Below are 25,703 nucleotides of genomic sequence, written 5' to 3'. Positions count from 1 at the left end.
TGATTTGGTAGTTAGATTCAAAAAAAGACTTCTGGCTGACCTAGAAATACAATTCCATGTCTTCAGGTTACCTTATCTGAACTTTATACGCAAAAATAATTTATGTTAATTATTACTATTAGTTATTAATGTTAATTAACATTATTAACAATGTTATTTAATGTTAATGTTATCTACTCATCACTACAGATTATGAAATATAAAGATTCATGGTAAGTTAATGATAAAATAGGTCTTGATATGTTAGTCAAAGGTAAAATGCCACTCTTAAGTCGGCTTTGAGAATACAGTAATTTGATGGTTTCTTATTTCAGGTTGCATCTCTTAAGAGACTTTTAGTAATATGTTAGCCTTTAGAAATTTAACAGTAGAGATGTGGAACTGTCAAAATGTTAGCATTTGTTTCATGGTGTATGGTAGATGTTAGAGAGGAATTAATAGTTAACTTAGCCAGTTCTGCTTATAAAACTAGAGGCTGCGTAGGAAAGTAATTATTTATTTTTCCTATAAAAAGTTTTAATGAGAAATGATACTAGAAAGTTGATGTTGACACGTTTCAACAAGAGGAATAAAACACTCAACTAAGCTATAAATGCTCTTACAAAGTAAAAATATTTGTAAACAATGTCCTTTTCCCTGGCAACTACAGTGTGTTTTTTTTTTTTTGCTTGAGGGAAGGAAGAGGGAAACACCTGGAATTTGTTTGCTGGACAAATTGAAAATCAACCTGTTGGTCTGTGAATCTTTGAGGACAGTGATAGTTTCAGGAGCCACTCATTGAGAACTTAATAAATACTGAGGAGCCCTGTGAGCAGATGATGTTGGTAGCCTCACAGTTGCTGTTACCAGAATTCCCTGGGTCATACTTGAGTACTATATAAAAATAAAAAGCTTTTTAAGGTCTCTCACTAAAGAACACTGAGATGTTAGTCTTGATACAGGATGTTTATCTTGAATTTAATAGGTCCCAAACCATGTAATTAAAATCTTTTTTTGGTGGATGTTGCTTGATTCTATTTATCAAAACTCCTTTGTTGTCAAGAAATTGCAATTCCAAATAGAAATACTAAAAAACTGAACTTTTTTTTCTGAGAAAAAAAATTGGAGAATAGTTAAAAACTTTTCTGTCTTTGCCTTCAATTGTCCAGTCATTCAATCAACAATAAAGCCAGAAGGATGATGAGACAGTACAGGTGAAACTGCAGGTAACACCCAGTTATAGCTCAGTTAAAGCAAATGCAAATAACACCATCTTTTAGCTTCCTTAGCAAGCTGCTGAAATTAACCCTGAAATTAATGCCAAGGCACACGGTGTGGACAGCAAACAGGAGGAGCAGGGAGCCGCGCGCAGCAGGAAAACTGGAACACTGAACATTGGAACAGGCTGACACTGGAACACTGGCATGGAACAGGCTCCCCTGGGCTGTGATGAGTCCCCATCCCTGGAAGGGAGGTGTGGATGTGGCACATGGGGACGCGGTGTAGGGATTGTGCTTGGCAGTGCTGGGGAAATGATTGGACTCAATGACCTTAGAGGTCTTTCCCAGCCTGAATGGTTCTGTGAACAGTGATTGAACAAGTGCTGAAACAGGATCTTTGAGAAGAAGAAAAGTGCTTTGGAGCTTCTCTTGTCCTCGTTGTTTTGCTGTGCTGAGAGGATGGGATTGCCTGTGCTGGAGTCTGCAGGGCAGAGCTGCTGTGTGGTGTCTCACCTGCAGCAGGGTGTCAGGGTGTGAGGTGTGTGGGGCATCTTCAGTTACAGCTGTCTGGAGGCTGTCTAGACCAGCAGGAGCTGCTTGGCTGGGTTGGCTGCCCAAGTTGCTACGGGAGAACCAGCACAGGATCAGCACCAGCTTTTGACTGGAGCAGGGGTCAAAGTCTATTCTGATACTCAAAATCTTGTAAAGGATTGGCTTTCGTTAGCTGAAAGCTTGCCACTCCCTCTCAATATTTATACAATAAAAACTATCATGGGGACAGTATGTAAGATCTCTTTATTAGTGGGTCCTATTTGAAATCCAACTGCAGATTTCTTTATTTTAGCTTCTCTTATGCTTTTATATGCATTCATTTTTCTGTTCTTACACAGAGCTTAGAAATACGTGAAGATTTGCTTGTTTTTTGTCCGTTGCATGGTCTAAGATGATGCAAAGACTGTGCTTGGAAATCTCTGTAGGAAACACTGCACACACTAAGGCTTCATTTTGGACTCTAGATTGGAACTACCTAAGAGTGTTTCTAGCTTGAGTGTGTCTGGGCTGTGGAGCTTGTAATTGAACTGGAAACACAAGTGGAACATGTCCTTGTTTTTTCTTACAGATCTTCATGAGTCATAATATTCATTAAAAAAATCCTCAAATTCTGATAGTTATGTAAATATTGACTAATTGTCTTTTTATATTTTTTCTCTAACAGAGTAGAAAGCAGCATAGTACTTAGTGCTGCACTATATTCAGATGTATGAAATGCTAAGGTATGAGTATATGCAGAAAAAAACTTGATGTGAGATATCTACATAGAAGATGGCTGTTTTCCTGTGTAGTCAGTGACTACTATGAAAATACTGTTTCTGTGGAGGCTGAGCTTAATTTTTAGCAAATAAATAATGGCCAAAAAAACCCCTGACTACACAAAACTAAGTATGTCATCTGGAATGTGCTTTTTGAAGAAGAGGAAGCCAGAAGATTGTCTTGACATCTGGAAATTTCAGCTAGGAAATTTTTTCCTGTTTTGTGGTTGGAGATGGTACATTTTTCAGCAGATGGTTAGTAAAACTTGTATTATAGCCATAATGGTTATTTCCAGTGGGAAAGTGTAGAGGAACAGTGGTTTCAGGCATTCATCTCCAGCTGGCTGCTGTTTGATCATTTGTTTCTTTTGTCTAAATCACTTACTTCGGATGGTGATTTGGAAGTCTGCCTTCTCAATTTTTATTACCTTGTATTGTGGGAAAGTAGTATATTGTTGAGTACAGATGATGCTTTTTTCACATAATGATTGAGGCTGGAAGGAACCTCTGGGGGTCCCTCATTCCCCTGCTCTGATAGAGTGATCTAGACCAGTTTGCCCAGGAAGGCTTTCGACAACTCTGCAACCTCTCTGGGCAACCTGCAATTTTCCACTTCTCAGAATACTTTCTCTGTTGAAGCTTCACACAGCAGAAAATAAAATTCACCAAAACTAAATAGAAAAGTCATCAGTACTCACTTGGCATTTATTTGCAGAGTTCTGGCCTTCTTGTTCAGTAAATCTGTTTCTAGCCCAAATAATTTTTTTGAAGGTATCTGCCACAGAAGATTAGAAGAACTTTTTGCGTGGAGGCATTTGTAGATGTGGATATTTTAAGCATAAAAATTTGTATCGGAGGGGTCAGTTGCTGTGAATTTATAAGCTCATATTAATTTGTGAGTGTGGTTGAAACAGAGGTAGGATTTTTCTGTTGGAGCTAAAAAGAGAGTCATTGCTTTGTTGTGATCTCCAGTTTGCACTCCACTAGTGCCGCTTCAGTTTTTCATGGTTATGGAGCCTTGTGTTTTCTGTATATGTACACAGATAATTTTCCTCTTGACAAGCAGTGAGGGGTGCTGGGTAGGGCTTCCTTATTGTCCTGGAAGTGTGAAAAACTTTTTGATACTGATGTGACAGGAACATCTCCCTGAGAGACTGGAGAAGAGGAGAAACTGCTTGTGGAGTTTTTGGGTAGAGTCTTCAGAGGAGAAACTTCAGCTTCAGACTTTGACTTCAGAGAATCTGAAGTGTAAGGTGTCAGTACAACAAGCACCATCTTCCTGGAGTATGAGATCTGGGGGCTCATTTGGCTACAAGTGTTAAACTGACTCTGTCAAGTAGTTAAAGAGGGGAGGAAACCTCTCCAGCCAGGATCTAACCAAGTAGGAGGGTATGGGGAAGATTCCAGGAGGGGTGAGGTGAGGGTGGGACAGGAGTGAGAGTGCACTGGTTGTAGTTGGCTCATGCTTTTTGCAGATCCTAGGTTGTACAAATAATACTGGGCAGGACATGAAGCTCTGGTTGAAAATAGAGATAATACTCATGCCTCACAACTTTGTTGTGGTACTCTGCACTGCTGTCAGTGTAAGAGGTGGAATCATAGAATTCTCTTCTTTGTTATTAAATCTGATTGTACAAATGTGTTTTTATACTAATCTCTTCTTAGAAAGTAGCTTTGATTGTAGGCATGTGAAGAATCCTGTTGGTACTGAGCTGAGAGAATTTATTCTCCCCTTTCAGAGAGGGAAGGTGGTTCTGCCACTTCACTGATGGTTTGTTTGTTGCATCTAATACATCTTCTGTGGGTAGCTGTCCTCCTTCTTCAACTTACTACGAAGTTCTTTGGCAATTAAACAAACAATTGCCAGCATAACAATGATACAATTTTTGGTGGTCTTGGGATCGTTCAAATCTCGTGTTACATGCTATATATCCTCTTTTGTGGAAATTCAAGGCTGAAAGTGGCGCCAGCCAAGTGGTAGACTCACTAGAAATTGAAATTTTTGCTCTGCTAGTACTGGCAACAGTCACCATGGCTTTTGAAAGAGCAACCATTGTTGCCAACATTTGTGTAGCAAAGATGGTGACAAAAATAAAAGAATTGCCCATGAAGACCTGTGAGTGAAATCTGAACAATTGATGTGATTGTGTATTTTAATGGGTTGCTTTTTGTTTGAGCAGTAGGCTTGTTGGTTGGTTGTTTTGTTTTTTTTTTGTCTAACACACTGAATTTATAATTAGACATGTCATTAATGAGCTAGGCTTTCTCTGTAGCAGATGAATCAGTAGGTTTCCTGGGTGAGCTTTTGTCTGCTGTCTTTTACTAAGATGCCCATGGCTATTTTTAGCCTTTCTCATACTCCACAAACTGTTTTGTATACATGGGTTTTGGAAGCAGCGTGACCTTCAGGTGTTTGGAGATAGTTTTGACTTGCAAAATCAGGTGGTCAGAGAAATCATCAGAGCTAGTCACAATGTGCTTCTGAGTCAAGCTATGAAAACTCTTGGTAGGAAAACCATATTTAGGAGAATTCTGGGTTGTTTGCCTAAAGAAAAAAGTTGTAACACAAAGAAGGTCTTGTATCACATAACTTGCAAGCTCAGAGCTGTTAATTGATTCTGCATGGCAGATTGGATTGGAGTAAGGAAAGGACTAAAAGTCTCTCTTGTTCTTGTTCTTGATGAGTGTAAGGTCAGAGGAATCTTTTGAAGTGTTTTCCTTTTTTTTTTTTTTTTTTCCTGTCCTCAAATGCCTTCCGGCTTTGATAAGAAAGGTTTTGTCCTTCTGAATGCAATGTGAACATAACACTATTATCATTAGTGGTTTGGACTTGGGATGGAAGCAGATACCATGTAGAGGCAAAACTGGGGTGTTGGATGCTGGTGCTGCAGGAGCTGCTTTGTGTCTGGGACTGCAGTGACTGTAGGCAGCTCCTCTGTGCCTTTCTGCCTTCTGTACAGTTGATTTTTGGTTGGTGTCAGGGAATAGTTGGGATGGCTCCATTGTTCTTTTCTTTGGTTGTCTCCTCTTTGAGCTCCTGTCAAAGAACAGAGTCAGATTAACTTCACCTTCGTATAAAGAATAGTTTCTGTCATAGATCTTTGGTAGTTCATGGGAAAGAAGGGTATGAGAACCATGAGTTTTAGAGGAGAGAAAAAGGTTTTTTTTTCTTTTTATATACCCTATTTCATTGCAATTTGACAAACTCCTAGATATGGTCAGGAATAAAAGAAAAGGTTCATCATAAAACCACTTATTTGCAGGTTGGGAAGTTTCTTTCAAAGTTTCTGATGCCCTATAAGTAGAAACTTAATTTTTCAGTGTAAGATTCAATCAGGTAGCTGAAGGTTTTCATTCAAATCTGGCTATCTTGTGAGAGGTTGACTAACTCTACCAATGCAGGACATCTTTTGCTTTCTTTCCTGTATGTTTCAACGTCAAAAAACTTACCTTACAGTGGTGCTGTGTTACTTATATTTTGTGAGAATAAATAGCAGTGTTCAGCAAAAATGTAATTCTTCTTTAAAGTTGAAATTCTAAGCTTTTTTCTGAATGATAATTCCACTTATAGGCCCTTACATGTAATTTAGGAACAAGTCTTCTGAGCTGATGGGTTAGCAAAAGTGGGGAAAAAAAAGAAACAGTCATGAGTTTTTGAAGAATTACTTCAAAAAGTAATATGATGTTTTTACAAAGTAAGTTGTTTTTTTTTCAGAGGAGTTGGAATCAACATAACCTCTTTCATAACAATGGAAAAATACACAATCTTTAACAAATAACTTGCAACTTAGAGCTAAGCTTGTGCTTAAGATTAGATAATTCTCTGTAAATCTTGCTTCCCTTGAATTTTAGCATGATAAACAAATGTCTTTCAGGTATAATGAAGTGCAGCTCACAGAAATGAACTGGTTTATTTGTTAAGCTTCCTTCCCACATCCAGAAGAAGGTGGAAGCAGTGTTAGCCATAAGAGCACCTGATGAAGTTGGGCAGCATAACCATGTCTTCATCTCTGCAAAATACAAGAATCACCTAATTTTTAAATCCAGAAAGGTGGTGTCTGTTGTCATGATTTTATGTTCTTCAGCCGTCACATAATTTCTGTTTCACTTCTGCAGTAGAAATAAAACCAATAATCATGTTCTGACATGGAAAGGAGAAGCAACTAAGGGGACAGTCAACAAAAATTATTTTGTCAGCAATGCCAGTCTTGTCAATTTATAGTTTCCAGTTAATTCTTAAACTTGTTCAATGGGTATTTGCCTACCGTAAATTACTTAATTATTGACAGTTATAAAAAATAACTTTATCCTTTTGATGTTGAGGTTGTGAAAAGTCAGTTATTCAATTTAATTCTTACTCTTGTTTGAGTACTAGTCAAACATCTCTTGAAAAGATAGGAGGTGAAATGACAATTGGTGTGCCATGTTATCCTCTTGCCTTGGTAAATAAAATATCAACAAATAGAAGCATCAGTGCAGTATCCTTGATACTGTGATACATCTTTCTTTGCTTTTGAATATTTTAAGCTGCAGAACACAACAGATTACATTTATGGTGTGGCAGGGGTAGGGTACAAGAACAGAAAACCGTGCTTTGTGGAGAAGGAAGTCTTGTCTGTATGGAAGATAATTACACAAATATGAGGTTTGGAAAACAGGCAGAGAAATTAGTAAGATGATAATTACAGATGATTTTGGTGTTAGAATTGTTTGTTTGGCATAATGTGCCTAAAGTTAGGGTTTCCTGATTTCTTCAGTCTTTTTCTGAGAGTGTTTTGTATTTCTGTTTCCTGCATCTAAAATAAGGAAGTACTTCCCCCAACCCCCACAATTTGTGGTTTGATGGCATGGAGGCAAGTTACTTTTGGTACTCCTTTTAAGGGGTAGGGAAATTTCGCTGGTAGTACCGTTAAGTATTCGAAAAGCAGACCTCAAGCTACAAGGACGTGTGTCAAACATGAATGGCCAACAAAAACCTCCACAGCAAGACTTAAAGTCAAAAGGCAGGCTTGAGTCTGTTTAACATTGCATCTTCACTGGTATGTTGCAAACTGCTTTTTAAATATAATTAGTTGCTTTCAAATTCTTTAATTATTTTTGTGGAATCACAGAAGTACAGAGTTGGACCCACAAGGATCACCCTGACCTTGCACATTTTACAAACCCCAAGGATCACACCATGTGCCTTAGGGTGTTGTCAGAATGCTTCTTGAACTCTGTCAGGGTTGGTGGTGTGACCAGTTCCCTGAGGAGCCTGTTCCAGTGCCTAACCACCCTCTGGGTGAAGAACCTTTCCTAATACCTAACTTAAACTTCCCTTGACGCAGCTTCATGCCATTCTCTCGGGTCCTGTCCCTGATCACCAGAGAGAAATCAGTGTCTGCCCCTGTACTTCCTCTCATGAGGATGTTATAGGCTACAGTGAGGTCACCCCTGACTCCTCCAGGCTGAGCAAGCTGAGGGATCTCAGCCACTCCTTGTAAAGTCCTGAACCATCTCAGTGGCTCTCCTTTGGACAGTGTCTAATAGCTCTGTATCTTTCTCATTTTGTGGCACCCAGAACTGCCCCCAGCACTTGGGAGCTGCCCCCAGCACTGGAGGTGAGGCTGCCCCAGTGCAGAGCAGAGCAGGACAGTCCCCTCCATTGCCAGGGTGGTGATGCTGTGCCTGATGGCCCCAAGATGCTCTTGGCCTTCCTGGCTGCCAGGGCACTGCTGACTCAGATTCAACTTGCCATGGACCAGAACCCCTAGGTCCCTTCCCCTGGTGCTCCTGTTCAGCATCTCATTCTGGTCTGTGTGTACATCCAGGGCTGCCCATCCTTGGTGCAGAATCCAGCACTTGTCTTTTGTTTATGGTTTGTGGTTGCCCAGCCCTCAGATTTGTTGATGTGTCTCTGCAGGGCCTCCCTGCCTTCGAGGGAGTCAACAAGTCTTCCCAATTTAGTATCACTGGAAAAATTACTTAGTATTCCTTCCAGTCCTGCATCCAAGTAATTGATGAAGATGTTGATGAGCACAAGGCCCTGTGGAGGGATAGAGCCCTGCAGACCCCTGCTAGTGGCAGGTTGGCAGTCTGATGTCACCCCATTCAATACAACTCTTTGTGCCTGACCCATGAGCCAGCTGCTCACCTGTCCCATGCTGTGTTTATCCAGCTGAATGCTGGACATTTCATCTGGTGGGACACTGTGAAAGTACTGAAAGCTTCACTGAAATCCCAAAAGATTAGATCAGCTGGCTTCCCTTGGTACCTTGGTGGGTTACCTTGTCCTAAGAGGGAATTAACTTTGTCGAGCAGGACTTTCCCCTCAGGAGCCCATACTGATTGTGATTGATGACTGCATTGTCCTTCAGGTGTTTTTCAGTATGCCCCCAAATAAGCTTTTCTGTAATAGTCATTGAAGTGACATTGGCAGGCCTGGAGTTTCCAGGGTCATCCTTCTTAAATTGGGACAGTGTTTACCAGCTTCCAGTCAGCTGGAACCTCTCTAGATTCCCAAAATCATTAAAAAATCATTGAGTGGGTTATCCTTTTGAGTTAGAGCTGTAGTTTTCTTAAGTTTCAGATGTTCCCAATAGTAGGGAAAACTGATGTACATGGACAGAGGCTTATGACTGCAAAATTCTGGTTTTGGGTAAAGAAAATTAGTTTCTCTGCATGCTAATGCATGTTAGTACATGAACCTAGAAATTACTGTGCTTCAATATAAGTAAATTTTTACAATACATTAGCTTTTTTAGTAGCATGTTCATAATGTTCATCACTCTCTTTGCATTGAATGTGTGATAGAGAATTACTGTATTTTTAGGGGGGAAATTGTATACAAAGAGAAGCTTAATGAAATTTGATGCTTTAAATGGAAAAATGTCAGTGCTAGCTGTTGGAACTGTGCTGTGCATGTATATGAAGCTGTTAAAATGAAGATACATGGACTTTAAGTTGCACTTAAACTGCAGTGTCCAGTGCTCAGCTGATAATGCTCAGTAGTATAAAGGGAGACTCTTCCTGTTTGCCATAGTTTCCAGTGGTGTAATCACTGGAGGAAAGGAGGGAGATCACTAAAATGTTCCATTGACCTAATTAGCAGTTTGAGGGTTGTAATAAATAAAGTTTATTAGTTCTCGGAAATAATTTTCCTTCTTGTTAGCCTCACCTACTGAGTAGGTAGTGGTTTTGTACCTTAATGAATTCATATACAACTATTGCTTGCTTTTTACACCTGTGAAAAGCTTCATTAATCACTCAAGATCATAATTAAATAAATGAATTGGATAAAAAGAAATTATTAGTACCTCCACAGACTTTTATATACATGTATACACAGTATATGTGATGAAAAATATAAAATCACGACTTTCATTTTCCTTTTAAAAAAATCTGCAAATTCAGTAGAAGTACTCTTAAGTTTCAGAAAAATTGATAAGAGTTTTTGTTTTCAGTACTGTGCAGTTATAATTTTCTACTCTAGATTTTATTAGAAGGAAATTGTGATGAGAATATTTCTGTATAGTGAATGGTGACACCAAAATTGCACAAGGAATAATCTACCTAAATTTTGCTAACGTAGAGTTGAAATAATTTTGGTGGGACATCAAATATGTATTATTTTACAGATATATCAGAACTTGCGGTGGTCAGTAGGTTTTACTCAGGCTTGCAGCCTGTCACAAATGGGGTCTTCCAGGGTGGATGCTGGGCCTAATGCTGTCTGGTGTCTTCCTGCATGACCTGGATGGTGGCATTAAAAGTAGCCTCAGTAAATTTGTTGATGGCACTGAACTGAGTTGTGAGGAGACCTTTTAGAAGGAAGAGACATTTTACAGAGAGATCTGGATAGGCTGGAGGAGTGGGCAAGCAAGAAGAGTATGAAGTTTAAGGAAACCAAGAGCAGATCCCAAGGTCCAGGCTGGGATCTGTGAGGTTGGGAGCAGCCTTGCTGACCTGGGGCTCCATTGGACAGCAGGGTGGGCATGAGCCAGCAGAGCATGGCTGCAGCAACAAAGGCAGATTGGATCCTGGGCTGCATCCACAGCAGGGTCAGTAGCAGATTTGGAGGTGTGATCATTCCACTCAGTGCTGGTAAGGCCACATCTGAAGGGAGGTGTCCCGTTCTTGTTCCTGCAATTCAAGGAGAGCTCTAAAGGAGGGTCGCAAAGGTGATCAAAGGGCTGAGAACTTGGCTTGTGAGGGGAAAGTGAAGGTGCTTCCCCAGAGATGGCTTGGGGGACCTCATTACAGTGTTCCAATGCTAAAAGGACAGCTACAGAGAAGATGAAAGCTGTCTTTTCAGGAGGAGGAAACAAGGGCTAACATGTACATTGCATGGGCATTGGGAGAGGTTTATGTACAAATCCCATGTTGCATTGGGGGAGATTTACGCACAAAAAATGTTTTACTGTGGCAATAGTCAGTCATGGTAGCAATGTCCTCGGGGATGAAGTAGAGTCCCCATTGGTGGTGGTTTTCAAGACTCAGCAGGGTGCTGGGCAATGTCATCAAGGCTCCCTTTTGCTTGAACAGTCGGACAAGCTGAACTTTTGAGGTACCGCTAAATCTAGACTGTTCTGTCTAGATTCCGTCTTTGGACAAAACATCTTTACAGTTTCACTGGTTGGTTTTCCCTTTGCTTTTTCCTAGCTTTGTTTCAGAGCCTCAGTGAAGCTCTTAAATCAGTGCAACAACATGTTTGCAGCAGTGCTGGTTAAGCAGAAAGTAATGGTATGTGCTATATGTATAAATTGTTTCCTCAGCTATCAAGATCCCATTTTGGGACCTGTGACACTGTACAGGATACCAGGATATGATATCTGTGCTGAGCACTGCAATGTTAATTCCTCTTTTAAGGGCAGACCTGGTCTCGTGAGGGTGAAAGAGACTTAAAGAGAAAAACCTTTAAAGGCAGTGGCCTGGAGACATGGAAGAAACTCAACCACAGAATGCATGCATAAAAAATCTAGTTTCTAAGTGGACAAAAATATAAATCGCCTTTATTTTCTTAAATATTTTTCACTCTAAATGATAGCTCTAAATAGCAATAGTATCGGAATTTAAAAAGGAAAGCATCAGGAAAAGCAGCTCCCACAGAGTTAATTTTTTGTCTCTTTGTGACATTTAATACTCTAGAAGTTAAGATGAACTCTGTCTGGAAGGAGGGAAAGAATATTCTGAGAGTTTAAACCAGCAAGTTCACATTATCCATTTAGATTGGAAAGATACCTCTGTTAAGGTAGGAGGAACTTGCAAAATGATCAGAGCTAGTAGTTTTGTCTTATGATGGTTTCAGGTGTGATTAGTAAATGCCTCCAAATTAAGAATTAGCATAGAATGAAGTTGTCAGTAAATAGGATGTGATTATTCTTTGTGAGTATGGAAGTAATACAGGTAATTTGGATATGACAGGTTGTTACCATATACAGTCAGATATAGCCAAGCAACATTTAACTTTTACTAGATGAAGATTCGTAGTTTATTTGGGCACAAAATGAAGGCTATAGGTACACTTTCAAAAAATAACCAAAGTAATTGGTTGAATCTGTATTTCTGTTAGAGCCCTAAGAATTATATAGAAACAAATTGTCTAAACTCTGCTCTTAAAGTGTATTTTATTTCTCTGCTGATTATTTTTCTGTAATAAAACTTAAAAGTGCAAGATATTTGTTTTAGAATTCCACTGTACAATAAGACTGGTATTGGAGGGTTCTGTAGCAGCAATCCTCAGGCCAGTCCATCAAGAGTGAGGCCACAATCTTTCTGCAGCAGCCTCTTGTCTCTGTTTTGCAGGCCAGCATCTAACACAGCTACTGCCTTTGTGCTGCATTCAGGAGCTGTAGTATTTAGCCACAGGCCTTTTAGAACTTACCTCCCTCTTGTTTTGGGTTCTGGGGCAGGAGGACGCCTACCATGATCCACACTGTGATCCACCAGTGAGGTGTATTAGATGAAATAGAAGACATTGGAAGAACTCAGTGGAAAGAGCAAATCAAATTCCATTTATTACTTATGGTCTTTTCCCACTGGCCATTGGCATTCCGCATGCACTTTTGAAGAAATGAGATGCTCCAACATCTGGTGGTGCCAAACAGGCAAATTCAGTCACTGTCACTGTGGTGTTGGAAGGAAAAGAAATTAAATCAGGATGCCTTTTAGTCATCCCTTTACCATCAGGCTCCTGTTATGTTTCTGCTAGTTCAGAATAATTCAGTGTGTTGGTAGTTGACTCTTGACAGAGCAGATCTAAGCCATATTGGCCTTTTAAGGCACTCAAAGGTATGCTTCTCCCTTTTTGCAGAAAATAGCGTATTTATTTTGAGTATTGATAAGGAATGTAAGCTGTATTATCCTGATTTTGGGTTTGTAATTTTTAAGATCATACTGCTTGTAATTAAAAAATTTTAAAAACTTGGGACTTAAAAGTCAAAATATGTTTTTGGCATGCTCATGACATTGAACAGCATTTGGAAACACAGCAAGTCAGACTGTAGGATATTCAGATGATTTTCTGCTGTTAAGATTAACTTCTATGTAGAAATAGTTTGTAAGAATTTAGAACTGTTCAACTTAGCTTTTCTTCTGAATTTTCTTGCTTGTGTCTTCTGGACAGCCATGGATTTTTATATTGGTTTTCAGAAGGAATAGCTTATCTATTCATAGGCTGGTTTTCTGTTGTTTTCTTAATTCTTTACAGCAACATGTACAAAAAGAGGAATTATCTCGAAGAAGTATTTTCTCAGTGTTCTTATTTGTGAAAGCTGGCTTTTAACTGAATCTGTTGAACTGGATTGACTAAGTGTCATCTTCAGAGAATAAGCAGATTAAGAGGTTTTTTAATAAGGTAAGGTTAAATAAATTGGAAATTTGTCATGTCATAGTTCAGTAAAGGGACAAAACTATAAGAAATGACCAATTTTCATATTTGTCCCTTAATTCTATATTGGAAGAAAAGAAGGAGAGCTCTAAACATGTGAATATGACATGATCTTAGGGTTGATCTACAGCAGTTCAGAAAAGGGAAATTCAGTTCTTTTCTGTTTGCTGCAAGTTACACAACGTGTTATCTTGACTGAAGTAAGTAAGGGGGATTTTAAATGTGCTTTACATGATAGTATTAGGTGAAATGCTGCATTGCTATTCTTCTCTGAAGACTGCATATAGAGCTTTGCACCATGAACTACTTGTAATTTTGCAAGTGAAAAGGAGTTTGTCTCTGTTGTGTCTCTGTTGAAGTATTTGGTACTTATTTCTCTTCCCAAGCAAACAGTTTGTAAAATGTGATTCTGAATGAAAGTGGTGGGTCATTTTCAAAAATAAAATATTATTATTTGATATGCTTGGTTGTTTGGGATGTGTAAATCTGTGTATAGAGAATGCTTGCATGCACACACTTCCTGGTGTTAGACCTTTCTTAATGTCAGATGGTTGGGTTTTTCCTTTTTTTTTTAATCTGTAGTTCAGAGTTTAGTTAAATTTAATGATAGTTTACCTCAATGCCAGTGCATTTTGTTTGAATATCACAAAAGATACAACTGCCTTCTTCATTTTCTTTTGAAGTCTCTGAGGCTAGATACATTCAATTATAAAATGACCATGATTGGTAACAAGCATCTGTTTCCAAAATTACTGTTTCCATCCATGTTTTATGTAGTTCTTCAGAAATTGGCTCTGTGGTCCAGCAGACTTCTGGAAAGTCAAGTGCAGGACATCTGACAAAAGTGTGACTCTAAATTCTTGAACTGATTATTACTCTTAATTACATTTCAGAATATCTCATGTTGATACTGCATAGTATTTAGAAATTGGAAACCTGCTTTCCTCAGTGTTTTACAAACAGAATTTATATGAATGGGAAGTGGCAGATACTGCCTGACCTCATTTGACATTGTCTTTGAATGACTTGGTTTTTTAATATTTTTATATACACATACATTGTATCTGTAATCTCTTAGTTCATGTAGATTTCCAAGAAATCAGTGCTTTTAAAATTACTTCTTTTAAAAAATTAGATACTGGAAAAATGTTCTCATAAAGCAAATCCTGGGGTAAAAATCATATAGAATTTGGATGGAAGTAAAAAGTAGCCTTTCAATTCCTTTCGGTTTATTTTGTAAAAAACACATTTTTATCAGTTTTGCTCTCTGCTTGATGAGAAAGTAAATGACAGCTACTCAAAATGGTCTGTGGGATGGAGGAACAGAAAATATCATGTTAGTGCACTCTGATTTGTCTCGTGGCAGGCTTTTATGGTGTGACAAAAATATTGCCTGCCCTCATCTCCTGTAGAGATTAAGTTAATCAGCCCAGGCTCAGTCTTGCTCCCTTGTAAGGACAGGCAAGAGAGACTTTGACAAGATTCCATGGTTGTGGCAATGGTCCAGACAGCCCTGGCTCTCTTTTCTCTTGGGTTAAGTTTTGTTTTCTCCTGTGTTCTAAATCCAGAAGAAAATCGTGCCTTTGGAGTCTACTGTATCCCGTTTGGGTGGTTGGTTTTCTCAGGTTCTGGAGTGCTATGGAGGAAGAATGGTATTGGGGAGGAGTTGACTTATTCTTGTGTTGTAGCTGGACAAGTTGGTAGAAGAGTTGCTTTTGCAGTTCTTTCTTAGTATTTTAGCATTTTTCATCCTTATGATTGCAATATATGAGCTTGGTGAAAGTACCCAGTGTTGTAGAAGTTGAATACCACTGTTTTATGAAGTTCTGCTCTCTGTGTCTCATGCTTTAGCAAGTGTATTCGGAATGCATGTGTCATGCTTGAGCAATGGAAATGTTGGGAAAAAACTTCTTTCTTGGTCTGTGGAGTCAGTGGCTTTAGTTTTCCTCAAACTTTAGTCTCAAAGCTTGAAAAGGCACAAAGAAAAACTTGAGTGCGCGTCCCTAACAATCTTGTAAGCGTGATAAATCACATCATCTTTGGACTTCCTTGAAATTAAAAATGTTGGATCCTCTAATGGATTTCTAACATTTCCTCTCCTTCTCTAGTGTTGAAATACTGTACTTGAAAATCCCAGATAAACTGGCTTATATTGTTGCAGTATTACATATGGTAAAATCCTTACTGCTTATGATGAGACAGACTCACAGTTTGTAGAAAGCCACCCTCAAGTTTTCATGGACAGCTTTGGTTCTGTTCTGTCATTTCAGTAGAGGAACCATGTGGAATGTGGAACCATGATTTCATGTAAATTTTTGATTTTATAGTTACACCTTTCTTTTTTCACATGCAGTCCAAAGCATTCAGGATTTTAGTCACGATTCTACTATGGTGTCAGAAAAGATAAAAAGAGTACTTAGAGTTTTGGTTTAAATCAGAGAACTGTGGAATGTTTTTTGGTTAGAAGGGACCTTAAAGATCATCTAGTTCCAACCACCTTGCTATGGACAGCCGCTATCCACTAGACTAGGTTGCTCAAAGCCCTGTCCAGCTTGGCTTGAAGACTTTTGGGGATGGGACATCCACAATTTCTCTGAAAGCATCTGTTGGGGGAGTATTTTTCGACCTGAAAGTATTCACTGTTAGTGACTTGAATATATACTGAAACATCCAGTATTCATCAAAATGGTGTAACTAGTGGCATTGTCTGTATATGATACCATTTTTTCTTCAGGTGGGTTTTGAAAGAGAGCTTGTTTCTTCACACTTAAAAAAAAACAACTGCTTGAGGGTAATGGGTAAAACATGTTTTTTAAAATTTATAAATTTAATTAATTGGGTTCTGGACTCTGGAAACAATCTGTTAGCAGAACTGTTTTGGTTCTACATTAACAGTGAAAATTTCCCAAAAATGTGGAAAACTTCCTGTTTTGTTCTTGTTAGTTACAAAATCCTATTAAGTCTGACAAATTTAAGTGGTTGGAAATAGAAATGACTTGTCTATAGCTAAAATAATTCTCATGGAATTTTTATAACCTTTTTTAAAAATAACATCATTTGAAAGTCATTTTTGTGGGTATATTCATCATGGAAAAAAGAACAAATATAAAAAACATTGGTTTTATGCATACAGACATCTTTTTATTGAAAGTGAAGTTTTTCTTTTAATTAATGCACAAAAAAATCTATGGGCTTCACTAGGGCTTGCGATACAGAACTGCCTAACGATGCACAAATTCTTAAATAGTGTTAAGTTCTTGTTTAGTTGCATATTTCAAATATCTGCTTGACGTGTGATTGCTTGTGCTGGAATGTTTATTGCAGAAATGTAGCGAGAGCTCTGACAGGAGATTGCGCAATCAAAGAAGCTTCTCAGAGTTGATTCCTTGCTTCAGTTGGGCTCAACTTCCCATATTTTTCGTTTTGCAGATTGGTTAGCATGTGACACTAAGGAAAGACATTGCTTTACAAATCACTAATTCAGTTTCTGCAGAGTTTTTTTAGCATAATTCTTTCATAATCTTCATTTCTGGACTTCTCTCATGTAATTGTAGAAGTGTTTTGACTTGCAGAGTTTTAGGGAAGAATTTCCCTTTTAGTGGTGGAGAAGGGGAGATTTTGTGCAGTGTTTCCAGACTGCTAGAAAAATTATGATGTTCCCACTCTTTCTTGAAAAATTATTAAATTAATTGTCTGTGCTCTGTTAAAAAAATTAAGTACTTTTGTTCTCAGCATCTGTTTCCAGTCCCCAGATTATTTTACTGTGGGGTGGATTTTATTACTACCAGAGGGCTTTTTTTCCTTGATGTACCTTTTTAGAGTATTTTTTTAAAGCATAATTATTGAGCTAATATAATCTCCAAGACCAAATTGTCAAAGCTAAAGAGAGAACTTCCCTTTTTATTGTTGTATAGTTTATTGTTCATGTCTGTAGTTAGCACTTAGTTATGTTTGCAGCAAACACAATCCAGGTCAGGTGACAGCAGGTTCAGTGTGGCTGATAATGTATTGTTGCTTTACAGAAAAATTAGCATCCTTTCCAGTGACTTATTATATTGCATACTTTGATGGTAATATTTTTTGTTTGTTTGTTTTTCATAGCAGAGGTATCACTTTTCAAGCAAAAGCATAGTGGGAGGGCTAGAAGCAGCAATTTAAGCTGTTGATGGGAGAACTTACACTAATTTTAGTGTAATGTAAAGCTAAGAGATCTAAAGTTGCTTTACATATTTGACACCTTTTAGAAAAGCTAAAGCAATTTTATTGATGTTGTTTTCAATAACTCCTATGAACGTGTTGCTGTCTTGCTATTTCACATCTTGCCCAAGTGACTAAACCTTACTTTCTGAAGTCAAGTTTCATGGATACCTGCCTGGAAAAAACATGGGAGGCAGACAGCAATTTCCTAGGCAACAGATGTGGAGGGGGTTCTGTTTCCTTTGGTAAATATCACTATTTCCTAATGGAGTTGTACAGTTTCTCTTCTTTTGGTGAAGTCTTTACTCGACTCCTTGCAGGTTGCTGCAAAAGAAGCCTTAGACTTTTGAGCTGGGACTGGACCAGTTTGTCTTCATTCTTTGCTATCTCTGATCTGTCTTTATACATTTTGTCGAAGGGAAGTTATGTACCAGTATTTGCATCCATAGTGTTAATTTTTATCCACGTTACTTTTGCTTTCTAATGAGCGTTTCTTAGAATGTTGACTCCCATTGATCTAAATTGGTAGTTTTGAGTGTTTGTGTTTCAGATTAAAAGGTTGGGAGTCCCAAATCAGAACAGCAGATCTCTCTGCTGCCTGTGGAAGAATCTGCCCTCACAGGATAACCAAGAAAGCTGTGGGGACCTCAAAGAGTGTTTGCTGATATTATTTACAAGTGATGTTTGGCTTAAAAAAAAAAATGAAGTAGTTATCTTATATCTTAGTTGAGGGAACAGGGCTTGCCTTATATTTTTGGTTAGCACCATCACTTTGAGAAGTGGAAAGGATGTGAAGTCACTTTTTTCCACGGTGAGGTATTTCTGTGGATAGTGTGTCAGGTTGTCTGCTCATCTCCAGTTGCAGTTGTTGCAGTAGCTGGGAACTCTAGACCTGTGAGGCATTTCCTAATGCCAAGTGCTGCAGTGGCTGTGGAATGCTGCTTCCATGGTGATAAACATCAGTCACTGCTCCTCACCAGGACTCCTTCTTCTTCTAACACTATTTTAATATATATGTTTTAGGTGTACTTGTGTTAATGACATTTAATACAGTTTTCTTGAAAAGGGTGGTTTTAACAGCTGTACTTATGCTTTATTTAATTCTAGTGTTAGCCAAACGTGGCTTGATAAATCATTTAAACCTAAAGTAGGCTATCTATTGTCTTATTTTCTACACATTAAAGTATAAAGAATATCTGTAGCCTTCCAGATAGTTCTACAATGGTGTTAGTCTTTTTATGTAATGTATTGTTTTCATGGTAGAATGTGCCACATTTGCTATAGAAGCTTTGAAGCTTGTAAAACTTGTCCAGAGAGCATATTAACCAGTGCAAGGGAACATTTTTTAAGGAAATGAAGCTGCAAGGATCCAGCGATCTCACTTGCTGTGAAATGAATCAGTATAATTTGACATAATGGCAATCAGGTTTTACTCCCATTTCACATGTTCCTGAACTGTTTTCAAATTATATGGTACCTGTTTTCTGCCTAGAATTTACTCAGTACATTCTTGGTGCTGTATTGGTCTATGTTCATCATGATCCTTGAAGACACTCTCATCTGATAGTTGTTCCTAAAGATGCAATACTAAGTGGAATTAATTCTGATGACAAATTGAAATAATAAAGCAGTAATGTAATAAATTGAAGTTTGCGTGTAAAGACTATTGACCACAAGAAATTATGCAATTGTAGTAAAATTAATGTTGTAATATAGTGTTAGAATTTGGAGTGGAAAGAAACACCCACTGAAATACATCTTCTGGAATACGTCTTCAAACAATGTCAGTTTTCCATAGTTTTAGGCATAAAATAGTCTCACTGATAGATGTCATTCAGAACAGATGTAGTGATTGGCAATTTCTCCATCTGGTCAGTGGACAGAGAGGAGCTCTGGTGTGAAGGATCAATGACTTAGACTCTGTTTTAGTGAAAGACTGAGGTGTGCAGTGGGTGCTAGCAGTACTCCTGCGTGCTTACTGTATATTGGTTGATTTCACAGATTTACACTACATTTTGTTTTAGTTTATTTTTGGAGATGCTTCAGGTGGTAAGATCCATTGCTGGAGTGACAAAACAGCAACACCCAGAAATGCATATGAAAAAAAATTATTACTTGAATGTGTATCTGTCTGTAGACTTGTACCTGTGGTTTCCTAAAGTGCTAATATGGATATAACAATATTGAGAGGCCTTTTGGCTCTGGTGTTAGTTTCAGTGGATATTTTGATGCATGTGTTTGTGTATATCAATATAATTTGAGATATCAGTATAATTTGAGCTATCTGGATTGATTTATAATCTGGTGAGTCATGTAGGAAATGTATATTCCAGGAATTTGTCAGTGCAAGTATTGAACAGCTACTGTTTGAGCAAAAGGCAAGTATGTGTACTTATACGTGGGAGCACACAGAATGTGGGTGAAGTTTGCAGCTACACTTGAAATAACCCTTTAAAATGGTCAAAATGAAAGCAATAATCCATACTGCTTTCAATAATGCTGTCTTGAAGTTTCAAGATCTCTTTATTCAGTTGCTAAATCTTCACCGAGTCAAACTCTTTGCTCTTTATTGAGTTAACACCCCAGTCCCCCAGTATTTCTGTTTGAAAGGCTATCTGTTTAAGCAAATTTGCAAGAACTCCTAGGAGTATTGCTGCATACGAGGGAGCAAGGAGCTCTGCAGAGTTCTGTCGTGCTGGGTGATGAATCAAGGGCCTTTTACCAGGCTCACATGTCAGTTTGTGTACTTTGCCTGCTGTAACAATTTAATGAAAATTCTTAAGTGAAGTGCCTTAACTCTGTCTACATTTTCTTGTCCACTTTAAAGATGAAGTGTTAAATTGCAGTTTTCTATTATTTGGACAGCAAAATTAATGGGTATGATTAACTTAAAACTTAATGGGATCTTTTGTGTATTTGATTGGAGATTGCCAATAGTGCTACATTTATCTTAGTTGACCAGAGAATTACGTGTGACAGGATGTTATTGTGAATTCTGATGAACATGTGCAAAACAAGGTGAGTCAGGTTTGTTGATTTCATAGTGAGGGGGGAGATCATAGTGCTATAGGGATAGGAAAATGGCTACAATACAGAGAACCTAAATATGGATAGTTAAGAGTTGTAGATTTTAAGGCTTACTTTTGTTTCTTGAAAAAAGGAAAAGTGGCAAAGAGTTTAAACTTGGGTAACTGCCAGTCTGTCCAAGAAATGCAAATTTTCTATGCTGGTAATACTCATTAGGTATTTTTTTAGTGCTTTGAATGCTAAATAAATAGTAAAGTAATTAAGTGTCTCAATAACAAAGTTTCAACTGAATTTTGTATATTTGTACTTGTGCTAGATGATACTGCATCATAGTGAAATGTGTATAAATAAAATTTCAAAATATAAAAATGCTATAATTGTACCCTGATAATGTTGATCATTTATTGCATTTTCTACTTCATATCACTTATGAATCATGAGATATGTTTTGCTAAATTGGAATTGGTTAATAGTATATATTTTCAAATATCCCTATAAAATTATATTAATATTAATTCATGCATTTGAATGAAACCAGCATTACAGAATTGTAGTAAGTTTTGAGATTAGGGAATGTCGTTGCAGAGTGAAGAGCTCTAGTATAGTCAGAGTGCCACTGGCAGTTTGATGCATTACAACTTTGGAAGTAGGTATAGATCAAAATTTGGGAAAAATCCAGTTAATGTGAGACAGCTTAGGACAAACTGAAGAAAGCCAGTCCATTGTAGATGAATCTAATGAAAAAAGATTAGCATAACAACCTGAGAAATTCAGCGTTAAGAGATTGTGTAGTTAAGGTATGTGCTGTTGGTAAGTTTTGTGTTACAGCATTCTGTATTTTTAGAACAAGTGAAGGGAAAGTATTGGCAAAGGCAGTTGGGCTTGGCTACTTGTATGAATGGATGAATAGATGGAAAGCTGGTGATCAGTGTATTCAAAACAGATTGATAATGAAGTTTAACAGGTGTATGGTATTTCAAAGTCATAAGGGATCTAAAATTGTGAATAATGATCAATTTATGATGGTAGAGCAGTAAAAATTAAAGATCTAGCAAGTCAAAGAAGAAATTAATAATTTGTGCCTGGCTGATTAAAAGTGGTAGGTAAAATTAGTCTTTGAATGTTGATTGAGTGCCTGGGAGAAAAACCTCTCATCTTTACTTATGTTGAACTCGCTTTGATTTGTAATGCCTAGTTTTGTGAAAGAATCAATCTAGTACACAGTGACTATAAAAACTAAGTAGATATTTCAGTGAAGAACTGAAAACATAATGAAGCACAGAACAGGAACTGTTGTAGTGCATTGTGTACTTAGGGTGTGCTCACAACTTAAATACAACATGCAGTTTCTCCCTATGTGCCCCTGCCCCAGTTAAAAAGTAAATGGTGGAAATAACAAATCACCAGAGGGTGCTGATGGTGAGAATTGAAATAACTTTCATCCAGGGATAATTGGAAGAGAGTTGGCCAGTGGTGAAATGCTGCCAGTGTGTAAAGCTGTGTCTTGAGGGAGGTGGGTAAAGAGTCATTGTCCCTTTTTTGGCTGAAGAGTGGTAAACTTGAGATGAGGTACACTTTTGTATAGCCTGTAGGTGGTGGAATTCATATCTGTGCAACACTGTAAGAGCAAGAAACTAAAACAGAGAAAACATTTAGACAAAAATCACCAAAAAATGTTGTCTAGAAAATGTTCATCATAGTTAGCTGTGACAGTGCCATTTCTGGCTCACACATACAGCTGAGCAGTGCTTGCTCGTATCCTCTTTCCTGGACACTCTTTCTGTCATCTCCAGAGCCAGTCTATGCATCTAGACTGACCTTTGGTTTTATAACATATAACTATGCCTTTTAAACTTTTAATTATGGTGTATTAATGAACAAAATTCAGCCAACAGAGTATGTTGAATTGTTGGTTTCATAAGGAAGAACTCTGCATGTTGTAATGACTCCCTAGTGTGCCCTCTTTAAAATTTAAGGATGATATGAGATCTTCTAAACAGATAATGAAACTATTGAATGAATGTGATATAGAAAAGGGCTGTATCAGATCATGAAACTGACTGAAGAACATTAGAAAAGAAGTTTTTTCCCTCCGAAAAGAAGTTTTAATCACCTCCGAAATACTATTATCATGTAAGTGGAGGTATAGATCAATTTATCTTAGTAGTCTAATTTAACTGTTACAAGGAAAATGTCCTTGTAGGCCTGAAAGCTTAACAGGAAAATTGCTCTGTAATGACAAAATAAGGTAGAACGTAGTGTTACTTGAAAATACCTCTAAGCCACAATATATGTTTCCAAGAAGTATGGAATGTGCTGTATTTAAAGATACATACATGGCACCCATCCAAGTGGAGGAAAAATCCATCATAAAATTGAGGCTGTCTTGTTTAATACAGTGCATGGTTGCCTGTAATAATGACATCTTGTCATCCTTCAAGAGGAGAAGAGCATGGCTGCTATAGGTCTTGATGGAAGGGTGATGTCCCTTCCTTTCTGTGTTGGCAAAAAAGTCAGATGACATATTGAAAGACTGACCAAGATGGAATGAAGAAAGTTGAGAGATGAGCTATCTCAGCAGCCACTGGCAGTAATGATCATGTCCATTTGGACTTAACCCTTTCCCTGCAAGGCATTATTTCTACAACTCCGTAGTGTGTTCCCTTCTCTCTGACTCGCTCCACTTTGAATCAGACTTACTTGGAGCTTGTGTACTCCTCCCTGTTTGTCCTCTAGTGATACCATTTAAAAATAGCTGTGCTTCTGTGCTTCCCTTTGTGCTGGGACAGCTTGTAGTGTTTGCAAGTTCTTCTGTTTTAGCTAATGTAAGTAAGGCTGTTTCATATTTTTTGTTATACAGTAGGTATCCCAAGTATTTTACTTCCATTAATTATGATTCCAAAAATTGCTTCAAGCTTAGTCTTATATTTGCAGTCTGAAACTAAAATAATACCAAGGTCTTTTTTTCTTCAGAAACTTACTTCAGTTGAAGAAAAGAATTGTTTTGAGAGTTAAGGCTTTGCAAGTCTCTTAATTATAGAATATCACCCACCCTTACCTTTTTTTAATGGGAGTTTTGAACCAGTTTATTCTCTGGATACTGTAATGAAGGGGAGCTGATTCTTGAAGAGCCTTTTAAATAAGCAATTCTTGGCATGTAGCTTCCTTAGATATTGTTTGCATGATCATGAAATATGATTTCAAATGAATGGAAGATCAAGAGCTTAAATCTGTATTTCAGAGTTGTTAAGTATTTTAATTGATAGAGTTCATATATAAGAACTGGAAAGTTAAGAACAGAACAGGAAACTTTGTATATGGTGAATTCTGAATTAAACAGTATTGAAATTTGCTTTTGCATGTTAAAAGTGAATTTGTATACTTTTTCCCATCTTTAAATTAAAACTTTAAAAAATAACACAACAAAATACCTAACATGTCTTAGACATCAAGGAAACCATGACCTTTTCTGTACTTACTGCTTCTTTAGTCATGGACTTACTTTTGTATCATACTTTTTCTTTCAAAATACTAAAATATAAGATTGATGTTACGATTGATGTTAAACATATTGCCATTTTTTGTATTGGTGTTTAAAATCTCCCTTCCTATAAAGAAAAAGACTGAATTTTGCCTTTTGAAGCAAGCCCTGAATTGAAACAGACAATTGCACAACCCCAGAGCCAACCAGGATTTGATAATTTTGTGCTTCTGCTTGGCATGGGGAAGTTTTGTGTTAGCTGTGGACCTGGACAAATCAATTGACTCTACAGATTGGAAGGCTTCACAGCAGATTGAACCCCAGATTTTGGTAGTTCATTGCCATCTCTAATTTGCTTTTAAAAATGACTGGATGGGACCCAGCAGCCTCTTAGCTGGTGTTTTCCTACTGCTTCACACAGCATGGAGATAAATGCACAGAAGCTGCTGGTGGACTTTGTACTGCTGTGCAAGCAGTTATCATGGTTCACCCTTAAATTTATTCAACAGAACCAGAGAATTTAATTTTTTTCCTGGATTTCCTGGATATTTACCATGTGTCGTTGGAAGAGGTGTCTTTTAGTAGTATTTGCAAAGTATTTCTCACCAAATTAGTTACCCTACCTTCATAGCTTTATTTCTGTATCTACCTTGAGTCCAAATTGTTGTTGGCCTCTTACTCTGTTATTTCTAGTACTGACTGGTTTAATGTTGTTTCCTTGCAATTTGTTTTCTTTTTTCATCATCAGTGTCAGTCCAAAAAGATGATCCTTTAGTGCATAAGATGCAAAACTGACTTTATTTTAGAGAAGTGAAATACTGCAATGCTTTTCTTGATTTGTGTTATTTTCATTTTAGCATTTCTTAGTTCAAAATGAGCCACTGCAGGCAGAGGTAGCTAAAAAATGGAATATTTTTATGAAATTGACAATTTTAATAATAGCCAGCCTTTAAAGTAATTCTGATTATCCTTGCAGGTACCCGTGGTCAAATTCTAGTGTGATTTTACTGGTTACTCTTATTATATCTGAAGTAATAATTTCTATCTCACAAACTTTAAAACTGAGGACTGCAAGCCAGGAAATAATTTGATTTTGATAGCAGTTGGGATTTTTTATAAAGTTAAAAGTCAGTTGTGAAGACTGAGGTGAAATATAGGTTTGAATTTGAAGTGAAAGATCAAAGACTAATATTTCAGTCTAAATCAAATGTGTTCTCCACTACATATTCCTGGAAAATAAGCTTTCAGAAAGCTTGTGCTCTAGCTTTTGTTCATGCATAGTTACTTGATTGATATACTTAGCAAAGACTTATGGATCAGTTTTCAATCCTGAAAAAAGGATAGGAAAATCCTTTTAAAAGCTGAAAGCAATCAAATTAGGTCTAGTCAGATCTGAACTGATCAGATCAAAGATATGTCTGGTCTAATATCTCACTCCAAGCAGGTTAAAAATAGGTAACATGAACACCTAGCTATGAATGGACAAGTACATCTCTTGCATGCTTTGGTAGCATCCATCAATTTGTATTTTAGGACCTTTGTCTCTGTTTTTGCCGTTGTCACTTACCTTTACCTGAGGGAGAGAGGACTCCCTAATGCACTTTGATTCTTTGTTACATAAT

At 37.6% G+C, this 25,703-nt stretch overlaps 1 protein-coding gene across 7 annotated transcripts in view; it reads left to right on the top strand.

The window, feature by feature from the left end:
• ROCK1 (Rho associated coiled-coil containing protein kinase 1) overlaps window positions 1-25,703 on the top strand; it is an 84,103-nt gene that overhangs the window by 5,874 nt on the left and 52,526 nt on the right. The window lies entirely within an intron of this gene.

Source organism: Melospiza georgiana, chromosome 1 (assembly GCF_028018845.1).
Source record: "Melospiza georgiana isolate bMelGeo1 chromosome 1, bMelGeo1.pri, whole genome shotgun sequence".
NCBI classification, from domain to species: domain Eukaryota; kingdom Metazoa; phylum Chordata; class Aves; order Passeriformes; family Passerellidae; genus Melospiza; species Melospiza georgiana.
The sequence above is the reverse complement of the archived record's forward strand: the minus strand, read 5'-3'. Positions and strand labels throughout refer to the sequence as shown.